Below are 12529 nucleotides of genomic sequence, written 5' to 3' on the forward strand. Positions count from 1 at the left end.
ATATATATATATATATATATATATATATATATATATATATATATATAAAAGGTGTGTCTTCAATGTTCGTAGACTGGATTTGTGCTAACTCCGGTTTTTCTCCTGAGACCAGTTATGTTTTAGATGCTTTCAGTATTTTTTATGTTATTACTCTTTCAAATTTTCTTTTATCTTAATCTATACATGTTTCATCCTGGATAATTTCTGATCTATCTTCTGGTAAACTAATTCTATCTTCTGAGTTTCAAAATATGTCTAGTGGGTTTTTAATTTTAGATATTGCATTTCTTACTTTCTAGAAGAGTAACTTTTAGGTTTCTTTTTATGAAAACTAGGTTCTCACTTATTTCTTTCCTTTAACATGGCAAATATGTTTTAATAAGCCGATTTCATTGATTATGTTTCAAATATAATCTACTTATTGTTTGGGGAATAGATTGATAGTAATAAGTTGAAATTTTAAAGATAATTCAACAAATTCTAGTATAGATACACTTCTAATTTTGTCAGTATGGTTGACAAAATACTCTAAAAACCTTTCTGCTAATTATGAATATATTACCATAGGGAAAAAAACATATTTTTTAAATAATTGATTCTCTGTTGAGAAAATGAGTGAACACTTCAAGAATAAAAATAAAAATAATAAAACAGTTAAAAATTAAAGCAAGAAGCATAACTATCAGGTCATGCACTATTTTAATTGTGCCAGCTTTAACCTCAATAAACATAGAAATACAATTTATCATACTAACCATTCAAAAGAATAATATATAAAATCATCTTTACACATGTAGAAAACCACTGACTCAATTTTTTAAAGGTCCTTAGCAAACTAGAAATAAAAGAAATTCTTTAACCTGATAAAAAAATATTTTTTAAAATTTTAACATTTATAATATGTCACAAACAAAATCTGTTTGTATTTATGGACAGTGTTAGAATGCCTACTGACAAGACGTTTACTCAGTTTTCATGGAAAGCCCTAGAAAATAAAATAAAACAAGATTTTAAATGTGAGATTTTGGAAATGAAGGGGCAAATCTGTCATTCCTTAAAGATGGTGTGACTATCCACATAGTAAAAGCCAAAGTAATCTATTGAAAAAAAATTAAAGTTTAGAAAAAAATTATCAAGAGTGATGGGATAAAAGATGAATAAAAATAAATTTGCAAAAATTACATTTAAAAGGTAAAATTATAGTTTTTAAAATTGAATAATTAAATCTCATAAAAATGTACAGTTCTTTGATGAATCAAAATATAATAACTTACTGATAGACATTTCAAAAGAAATTAAATAGAAGAATACACCAAATTAAAATAGAGAATCAATAATTAAAATTTTTAATGCATCCAATTATCCATAGCTTTTTTGCTATGCCAATCACATTTTTCATTTTTTTTTTTGTACAAATTAACGAGATGACTCTAAATATTTGTGGAAGTACAAAGGGCCAAGGATTTTGAAGTCTCTCCTGAAGAGAAATATTCATATTGGAATGAACTGCTTTACCTGAGACCAAGAACTATTATAAAGCTAGTACAATTGATATAGCAGAAAAACTGTAATTAAGACAGTTCATTTGAGAGAGAACTCATTGTATTAACTAATAAAACCATTGAGAAAGGACAGTAAGGGTCTCATGAACATATAATAATTCAATAACTGAGCATAAAAGAACAAATCAGTTTGGGAAGTGTGCATTGTTTAACAAATAGTGTTAAGCTCACTGGAGTGAAATGAACCACATCTCTACTGCACTACATTCAAAAGAAAGTCCATACTTAGTACGGAAAACAAAGCTTGAAAAGTGTTATAAAACAGTACTGGAGATAATATTAGTAAAAATTAAGATAAGAATGGAATGTTTTTTTTCTTTTTTTTTGATCAAGTCTCGCTCTTGTCCTCTAGGCTGGAGTGCAATGGCCCGATCTTGGCTCACTGCAACCTCTGCTTCCCGGGTTCAAGGGATTCTCCTGCCTCAACCTCCCCAGTAGCTGGGATTACAGGCACCTGCCACCATGCCTGGCTAATTTTTGTATTTTTAGTAGAGGCGGGGCTTCACCATGTTGTCTAGGCTGGTCTCAAACTCCTGACCTCAGGTAATCCACCCGCTTCATCTCCCAAAGTGCTGGGATTACAGGTGTGAGCCAATGTGCCCAGCCAAGAATGATTTATTTTTTAAAGCCTGAGTGTACTATTCTCCAAAAGAAAAGAGATACATATGTCTACATTGAAATTAGATGGCTATTTATCAAAGGACACCATAAAGAAAAAAAAAAAAAAAAAGGAGAGAAACTATCAACGGAAAAAGATATTTGCAAAATATATAACTGAAAAATAACAATTTTATCAAAATATATAATAATGCATACAAGTAAATGAGATAGTCATAAAAACACAGTAGAGAAATTGTGAAAAGATATGAACAGAAATCTCAGAAAAGAGTAATATAAATGGCAATTATTTACATCGGAAGATGCTTATTAGTAGTAATTTATAAAGTAATAATTAAGATTCCAATAAACTAATACTTTATAACAAAAGAGCAGCAAAAGATTAGAAATTTGACAGTAATTTATCTTTGCCCCTCAAGGAAGGGATAGGTTTGATGTAATCAACCTGGCATCCAGTAGGTCTTCTTGGGGAACTGAGTCATTTTGATGGCATTTGCTGCAGGCAGGCTGGAAAATTCCACATTGGCAAAAATTAGACCAGCTTTGGTGAGACAGAGTTCATGCTCTGTGTGCATTCTGTGTCTGTAAATTAATAAATGCTAAACAGCCGTGAGAGATATAGTGATTTTCCATTGTGGGAGCAGACATCAGTCTTTGGATAGCCGGCCTCAAAAATTGTGTCAGTAATATCCTGTCAGTTATGAATCTTTATCCGATGAATTCTGTAAAGTATTGGCCATCGTTACACATTCTTTTGGGTCAAGCCACTCTGATGGCCACTTCAATTTTTTGACAATTTCAGTAATTACATCCATTTATCCTCTTATGGTTAAGGGCTGTCACCCGGTCTGCCATTCTGAAAACCATTATCCTCACTGATGTTTCAAAGCCAATTTCCATTTTAGCATTTTCTACAAAACAGCCACTGTATGGCTTCTCTATTATCTTAATGAGGACTGGATAACAGAGCCAAGTGGTAACTTTCAGTACAAAATAAATTCTTTCTAACATTAGTACCTCCCTGAGCCTTTGATCCCTTCCTTAACACTATTTCAAGCAAGTTCTAGCATCTTCCCCTTTTACTAAATGTTGTCCTCATGGCCAAACATCAAAGAACCACTCCAGCATAAATAACTTTCAGCCTCAGATGTTCTTGCCAGAATATTGAATGCTGACTCATTGATCATTTTCCCCTGCCAAGAAGTTCTCCCTTCTCTAGCCTTCTATTCTGCACTCTTCTGTCTAATCAGACAGTCTTAAGATTATAAGGTCCATTCTCAAAAGTACTTCCTATATTCCTACTGGTATGCGTTATGCACAATTTACAATTCAGTTAGAATTTAGGACTTTCTTCTTTGAGCAGAGACTGTGCATCCCTGCTTGGTCTCTTCTCAGCCCTGAATGTGTTTATAAGCTTGAGTCATGACAGGGCATCATCTTTAAAAGGACAAGTAAAATTCTGAGAGACACCTACCTCTGGTAAGAACCTCGCAGGAACTCAAGTCAGGGGACCCTGCTCTCCTGTTAGGTTGGTGCAAAAGTAATTGCGGTTTTCGCCATTAAAAGTAATATTGGGGCGTGAGTGGTGGTTCATGCCTGTAATCCCAGCACTTTGGGAGGCCGAGGCAGGCGGATCACCTGAGGTTAGGCGTTCAAGACCAGCCTGGCCAACAAGGGGAAAACTCCGTCTCTACTAAAAATACACACACAAAAATTAGGTTTGATGGCGCATGCCTGTATTCCCAGTTAGTGGGGAGGCTGAGGTAGGAGAATCGCTTGAACCCGGGAGGGAGAGGTTGCAGTGAGCCGAGATCACGCCCCTGCACTCCAGACTTGGAGGCAGAGTGAGACTCCATCTCAAAAAAAAAAAAAAAAAAATTAAGATGGGGACTACTTCTGCCAGAGGAAGGTTCAAAGGAAACTTGTGTTTTAAGATTCCCAGTGAAATCTTTCAATATTTCCTTTCTCAAATTTTGTCAGTTTTCTCCATCTGAAATGTCTTAAATATCAACTGCCATTGTTATTTTTCCTCCATCATATTTTTTTATTTCATACTGTTGGTCTATTTATGATTTATAATACATTTTAGTATATTTTCAGTTACATCTTCCAATTTCTATCTTTTGTGTTGTGTCTATACTACTCCTTAAATCACTTAGAGAGTTTTTCTTTAAATTATTATGTTATTTAAATTTTGGTGACTGTATTTTAAAAAAAACTTAACCATAGCAATAAATGTACAGAACTAAACATTTAAGGTTTAACTTCCTTTCTATGACAAAAGATAGAACTGTACACCTTCCCAATCCTAAACATTATCCTATTATCAGGATAAAAATTTTGAAAACTTTTGTTTTTTATTTGCTAAGTAGTTTATATAGCTAGTTTCTCTTTTAGTTGCTAATAATTAGTTCTGTTACATTGCAATCCCCTTACTTTCTATATCACCTAACTCCAAATACTAAATTTTAATTAAATTAATAAAATGTTAAGATCAAAATGGGTTGTAAAAGTATTATTCATTACTAGGATTACTTTATCATACATGATTTTTACCATTTATAGTTAATGCTTAGTTTTTATTTGCATAAGTGTTAAAGTTATGGTTCTTTCATTTCCAGATATTCCAAAAATCTAATATGGTGTTTCAACGTGGGGTCTCTAGACCAACAAGTAGCATCAGCATAGCCTTAGAATTTGTTTAATGCATAAATTATCTGACCCTCACTAAAATTTATTGGGTCATTGATATGGGGTGAATTTTTGTTTACCTCCACATTTAAATGTTGAAATATTAACTCCAAAAGTAATGATATTAGGAGGTAGGATCTACAGGAGGTAATTTGGTAATTTGGTAATGCCTCATAAATGGCACCAGTGCCTCTATAAAAGGGACCCTCATCAACAGTAGGCAATCTGCAACAGGGCAGAACCTAACAGTGCTAGCACAATGATCTCAGACTGTTAGCCTCTAGAACTGTGAGGAATGCATTTCTATTTTGTGTAAGACACCTAATTTATGATACTTTGTTATAACTGCCAGAGCTGATTAAGATAATCAGAAATGGAATGGGGCCTACATTCCGTTTTACATTCTTAAAAAACCCTCTAGGGGAATTTTTTCATGTTCATTGTTCCTAATGTATTCCTCAAAGCTCAAATTGATCAGAAATGTTTCACGTTTCTGCCCTTCACCCCTGGAGATCTAAATAACACACTATCCTTATTTCTGCTGCTATCTGAGCTGACTTTTTAAAAAATAAGTGCACACAAGACATTCAAATACTTTTCTGTGCTATCATCCTTAATTCTTACTGGGCCTGTTGACTCCCAGATCCCATGACTTCCAATCCCTTCTTGTTTGTGGTTAATATTTTTGTTTTACTAAATTCTATATTCTAAAAATTACCTAAATACATATTGAGTTAACACATGGGAATGATTTTATTACATTTGTTTTTTTTGTTGTTATTTTTAGAAGTATAGTATTCTTGGTTGAAAAACCAACTCACCCAGAAATTTGTAGTACTGTTGCATTGTTTTCTAGAATATATTGACTTTATAAAAGTCAGAAAAGATCTTTATTTCAATCATTTATTTGTACGCCTGGAAGTTGTTTAATGTCTTTCATTTTACCCTGATGTTATATGTAATATCATTGTCAGAGGTGTTTGAACCAGAGCAACTCCATCTTGAATAGGGACTGGGTAAAATAAGGCTGAGACTTGCTGGGCTGTGTTCCTAATAGGTGAGGCATTCTTAGTAACAAGATGAGACAGGAGGTCAGCACAAATACAGGTCACAAAGACTTTGTTGATAAAACAGTTTGCAGTAAAGAAGCCAGTCAAAACCCACCAAAACCAAGATGGAGATGAAAGTGACTACTAGTTGCCCATTGCTCATTACGCACTAACTATAATGCACATTAGCATGCTAAAAGACACTCCCACCAGCACCATGACTGATTACAAATGTCATGGCAATATCAGGAAGTCGCTTTATATGTCTAAGAAAGGGGAGGAACTCTCAGTTCCAGAAATTGCGCAACACTTTCCTGGGAAACTCTTGAATAATCCACCTCTTATTTAGTGTATAATCAAGAAATAACTGTAAGTATAATCAGTGGAGCAGCCCATGCTGCTGCTCTGACTATGGAGTAGCTGTTCTTTATTCCTTTGCTTTCTTAATAAATGTGCTTTCAATTTACTCTATGGATTCACTCTGAATTATTTATTGTGCGATATCCAAGAACCCTCTCTTGGGGTCTGAATCAGGACTCCTTGCTGGTAATACTATGATCATGTTACAAGTCAGATCATGTGACCTGTAGCAGATTTTTGTTTGTTTCTTGTTCTGTCCATTTGCTTGTCTCAAAAATCCCATTTATTCTTTTCACTACAACTAATAATTGACATAGAAATAATATTTTATAATTGCTTATTTCTTTTTTAGATTTGAAAAGATAATATTTCTATTTTTTTGTAAGAATAAGAAGTTAAGATCTCTTTAACTATTTTAACAGAGTACAGGTTAAATAAATGAAATAAAATTTCATTGTATAATAAGAACTTGAGTAACAGATAATTTATATGATTTCCTAAGGATATGGAAAGAGAGAATTCAGATAGACTAATCACCAACTTTTCCATTTGCCACAGTGTTGTCATAATTTCTATTGATATTATTGTTGAAAGTAAATGAAATAGAGAATTCCTGAAGATCTACACTTGGCTCCCAAATTTGACATTTTCTGTTAGAATACTTCTTTAAGACTTCTATGGAAAAAAATATCGAAATAATCAGAGCATTATTTCTCTCCTGTGTTAGTTAATAAAACTCTATTGGATGCTATTACTTGTGACCAAAAATGTGAAAATCTTCAAAAAATTATTTAAAGTTATTGTAACTAGTATAATGTATATTGTTCTGTATAAATAGTATGTGAATACATTTAAACACATTATAGCAAACATTTATTGCATTCTCCAAATAAAAATATTTTTGTTTCAAAGTTTAATTTTTGAGTATCCGATATCTTCCAACATATATAATTGAATGCATGTTTCAGAAATAATATAGTCTGTCAAAAAGTTTATCCCTTTGTTAGACTTATGAAGAGATTCAGTTTTATGCTCTGTATAAGAACTCAATAAGGAGAATACTTAATCTTATTAGAAAGAATTTCAAGATAATTACTGAACATCTAGAAATACATAGAAATCTAAAAACTACTGGATCACCTGCCAGTTTCCACATACATAAATACATGAGTATTGCTTTTCTTAAGATCAAAGACATCTTTATGTTCACAGAGTGGTGTGATAAAGTGAAAAAACCTGACAGGTGACAACTTAACTAAGCAAAATTTATTGAGAAGAAGAAACATTTCAAAAAGAACTTTTAAAGAATACATAGGTAAACAGAGAAGCTTTAAATAGATGAAACATTTCATTATAAATTGATTCACATTACTGACTTTTACCCTCCACTTCAATTCTTTAAACTTCTTGTACTCTGATTATAGTCAGATTAAGAAACTGTGCTATTATTATCTTTTCCTTATTATTATTTGACATTCTTCCTTTTTTTTCAAGAGACAAGGTCTTGCTTTGTCACCCAGGCTGGAGTGCAATGGCATGATCATAGCTCACTGCAGTCTTCTACTCAGGGATCAAGGAATCCTCCCACTGCAGTCTCTCATGTAGTGAGGCCTACGGGTGCACACCACCATGCCCAGCTGTTCAAAAAAAACAATTTGTAGAGATAGGGTCTTCCTATGTTGCCCAGCCTGGTTTGGAACTCCTAACTTTATGCAATCCTTCGTTATTGGCCTCTCAAATCGCTGGGATTACAGGCATGAGCCACCACATCCAGCCTATTTGACATTCTTAAAAAAATTTAAGGATTAAATTTTCTAACTAAAATATATTAACTGAGTAATAATAGAAACATTTTCTGTGTCCAGTTTATCAAGTGTTGTTTTTTTCCTCTTTATTACTTCCTTTTAGATTTTTCTCATTACCTTATAATCTCAATTTATAATCATATAATTTACCTGTTACTCATATTCTTATTATACAATGAAATTTTAGCTGCATCCTGTACTCTGTTAAAGTGGTTAAAGATACTTTAACTTCTTAATAAAATAGATAATATATCTTTATGTGCCAGATACAGGGCACGTTATCATATTATGGAAAAAGTACTTTTTTCCCAAATAAATAAATATGTGTAAAATAATGATTATGAAACCAATCACTTTTTCATTTTTGTTTCTTCCAAAATAATATAAAATTATACATGATACATACAAATCATACATATATGTTTATATATGTGCGTGTATACATATATAAATATTGCTCACTGCTGTCTCACAAGCAGTCTCAAAATTTAGTGACTTAAATGATAATGATTGAGTATGCCCCATCATTTTGTGAATTCGCTGCGTGATGCTCTGGTGATTTAGCCTGTGCTCATTCCTGTGGCTGTGGCCACTTTGCTGGTTGGCTGGAGCTTGATGCCTGAGATGCTTTTATTCATGTGTTTGGAATCTCGTCGGGGGGAATGACTGGGCCTTATTCTTCAAGTGGCTCTTCATTGTGTGCTTCATAACAGCATAATGGTCTCAGATTGCCAAAAGAACAAGAGTTAAAAGTGGAACCTTCTTTTGACACTGAGACTCAGAAATCACTCACCATTATTTCACTTCGTTTTACTGACTACTGTTATTCACAGGGACAGTTCAGATTCAAGGGAAGTAGATCTACCAAATGATGGAAGAATCAAAAAAGAATTTGTGACCTTTTTAAATCCACCACAATTCTAACTTCCATTATTTATATCATCTATTGTAAATTTGTAATCAAAGTAAATATAATCAAAGGTTTGTTTATATTTATTTATTTTAATATAACATACTTATAACAATAAGTTCATAGTGTGATATCAAAAATTAATGTTTGGAATTTGTTTATATCATATACGATTTGTAGATATACTTATTAAAGATGACACCATTTAATGTTAGATCAATTTTTGAAGAGAATCATGAACTATCGTTAAACCGTGTATTATTTTGCTAACCTCATAAAAATCATATGGGCAGAGATAATGGGTTTCTATTTGGTGAATTGTGACTAAAAAAGTACAGTGTAGGCACTCTGGTAATCAATTTGTAATCAAAACAAAGAGCAAATCTAATTTCTAAAAGGATAATTAAAATGTAAATGACTAAATAGTGAGAGCTTCTTTAATTATCTGTCCTTTTAAATATCACATACACTGCTTAGCTAGCAAAGACAAAATTAGCATAGATTTATATATATATATATAGAGAGAGAGACATATACACACACACACACATATATATATGGAGAGAGAGAGAGAGGATAATGCATGGAAAAAAGATAATGACCTTTGTCATAAACCTGGTAAAATTAATACCAATAAATGCAGACTTTAAAAATTGAATGTTAAAAAAATAGGTTAATAACAAACCGCATGTGTTTATTTTGTGAATAACAACCAGAATTATTTATTAGATGTAAGTAGGTTAATATTATATTGTTATTTATGCATTGTTTTTATTTTTAATTTGTAAATGTTTGGCAAAAAGACAATTATACTCTATGAAGAAGGTGACATAATAATTTGATTATTGACAGAAATCAAAATAAATATTTAAGTAAATAGTAATTTGATTTCTGTACCATACAGGAGCTTTTTAGTGTCATAACTTAAAAATACACAGATTTCTGTCCCACTTAAAAATGTATGAGAAAAGATTTTTCATAAAGTTACTTCTAAACAAATCATTATATATGTAAACAAATATTTATACATTCAGTTAATATTTTGGGGTACTTAAATGTGGTAGGTATTGTTTTAAACACTGAGGAAAGGAGAGAGAGAGAGCGTGTGTGTGTATGTGATTATATGGTTGAAAGTTAAATATAACATGCACTTTTGGCACATGAGTTTAAAAATGTCTGTATATGCACAAGTACAACACAAACACAGTCCGTATTAGGTCTTTGTTCTATGCAAATTCACTTTCTGTATCTAATAACCAAAACCCTGTTATTTTCTAGCAGTTCTTGATCATTATATCACTTGACGATTGAGGCAGAATCAAAGAAAGTACTAATGCTCTTCAGTAAAATATACAAAACTACAGACAATGGCAGTGCCTTATTTTGTAAAGTATGTAGCTATGAGCCTTTGCTACACTTGCTGACATTTGGAATTTAACTAAAGTGTTTTGTTAAAAAAGATTTATGGAATTAAAAAGAGTATCTTTCTTTTTTAGGGACGGATATAAATTAAACTCAATTTTACTGGTCAAGGACTATAGTATAAGGCCATTTTAATAAAGGCATACCTAATCATTTAGTTACTGCTGGAGATCACAATTCAATTAACTCATAGATATGAAACAGCATTAGACATTCATAAAGAGGGCTGCAAAGCAAATCAACTTAAATGTTAAAGCAGAATAGGAAGTTACAACCTCTAGCCTTGGTTTTCAAAATTGGCACCTATTGTTGCTGTGGGCCTAGAATTTTGCATTTAACCTTGCAAGGATTGAGTACAGACATTTTAATGGAAACTTTTACAACTTATATTCTATATTTTTATTTGGCAGAAATTTATTGAGTTCCTGCTATGTGCAAGACACTGTGTTAGGAGTTGGTATTAGTCTATTTTCATAATGCTATAAACAACTGCATGAGACTGGGTAATTTATAAAAAAAAAAAAGAGGTTTAATTGACTCATAGTTCCACCTGGCTTGAAGGTCTCAGGAAACTTACAATCATGGCGGAAGGGGAAGCAGGCACCTTCTTCAGAAGGTGGCAGGAGAGAGAAAAACAAAGCAATAACTTCCAAACACTTATAAAACTATCATATCTCATGATAATTAATTCAGTATCATGAGAACAGCATAGGTGAGACCCCCTCCATGATTTAATCACCTTCCTCCCAGTTTAAACCGTAAGCTTAGAACTGATCTGGATGTGTGCTGCAGCTTTCCCACCTCACCTTCCCTGTTACCTTCAACAGGCAAGTGGCTAACTTCTAGATCTCTCTCTCTCTCTCTCATTGTGGTAAGAACACAAATTGAAATCCACTCCCTTAACACATTTTTACATGTGCAATACAGTACAGTTAACTACAGGCACATAGGCACAATGTTGTACAAGTAGCTTTTTTTTTTTTTTTTTTTTTTTTTTGAGATGGAGTCTCGCTCTGTCACCCAGGCTGGAGTGCAGTGGCGCTATCTCAGCTCAGTGCAAGCTCCGCCTCCCGGGTTCGCCCCATTCTCCTGCCTCAGCCTCCTGAGTAGCTGGGACACAGGCGCCCGCCACCACGCCCAGCTAATTTTTGTATTTTTAGTAGAGACGGGGTTTCACTGTGTTAGCCAGGATGGTTTCGATCTCCTGACCTCGTGATCCGCCCGCCTCGGCCTCCCAAACTGCTGGGATTACAGGCGTGAGGCACCGCACCCGCCACAAGTAGCTTTTTTACTTATGGACTTCTTCAGCCTAAAACCATCTGCTTAGAATGAACAAATCCTAGTAGACAACTTCAACTAAAATAAGGGTGACATGAGCTTCATAAATAAAAAATGAAGAAAGAAAAGAAAGACAGACAGAAAGAAAGAGGAAGGAAGGAAGAAAGGAAGGAAGGAAGGAAGGAAGGAAGGAAGGAAGGAAGGAAGGAAGGAAGGAAGGAAGGAAGGAAGGAAGGAAGGAAGGAAGGAAGGAAGGAAAAGAAATAGACAAGGCAAGGAGGAAAGAAGGAAGGAAGGAAGGAAGGAAGGAAGGAAGGAAGGAAGGAAGGAAGGAAGGAAGGAAGGAAGGGAAAATCTGTTCTCCATTTGGACTATTGACTAGTAGGTGCCTCTCAGACCTACACATAGATATGTCACCCTGTCAGATCGAGAGCTAATATATCAAAATGACCAATGGTAACAAAGAGATCCTGCCAAATTACGATACAGAGATAACAAGGATAATAAAAAAACTAGCAGAGGTAGTAGAGTTAACAAGGAAATTTTAAAGGTATTGAGCAAGCAGCATAGAAAATATTTTAAAATAATAGGCTTTATGGGTTTAACAGTATAAATATTTTGTTCCCTAAGAAACTAAACTATACATTTATGAGTATGTACTACACATAATATCATTATTACATTGTTTACTGAGCAATATAAAGTATTGGTTCTCATCTAATAATGTTCAAATAATTTTTTAATCTTTACAAATACTTCTTCTTTCTTTGCTACTTTCCTACTTTTCATCTTTCCTTCATCCTTTCAAATATATTGTCATCAATGAAAACACTT

General features: G+C 33.3%; 1 long non-coding RNA gene across 1 annotated transcript in view; it reads left to right on the plus strand.

Annotated features, from left to right (window-relative positions):
* LOC111523901 overlaps positions 1–10500 on the plus strand; it is a 136299-nt gene extending 125799 nt beyond the window's left edge. Inside the window, exon 8 of the long non-coding RNA XR_002725630.2 lies at positions 10274–10500. This is a non-coding gene — a long non-coding RNA (uncharacterized LOC111523901). The remainder of the gene's footprint in view (positions 1–10273) is intronic.
* Positions 10501–12529: the final 2029 nt, after the last annotated feature.

The sequence above is a fragment of the Piliocolobus tephrosceles genome, chromosome X, assembly GCF_002776525.5.
Source record: "Piliocolobus tephrosceles isolate RC106 chromosome X, ASM277652v3, whole genome shotgun sequence".
Lineage (NCBI taxonomy): Eukaryota > Metazoa > Chordata > Mammalia > Primates > Cercopithecidae > Piliocolobus > Piliocolobus tephrosceles.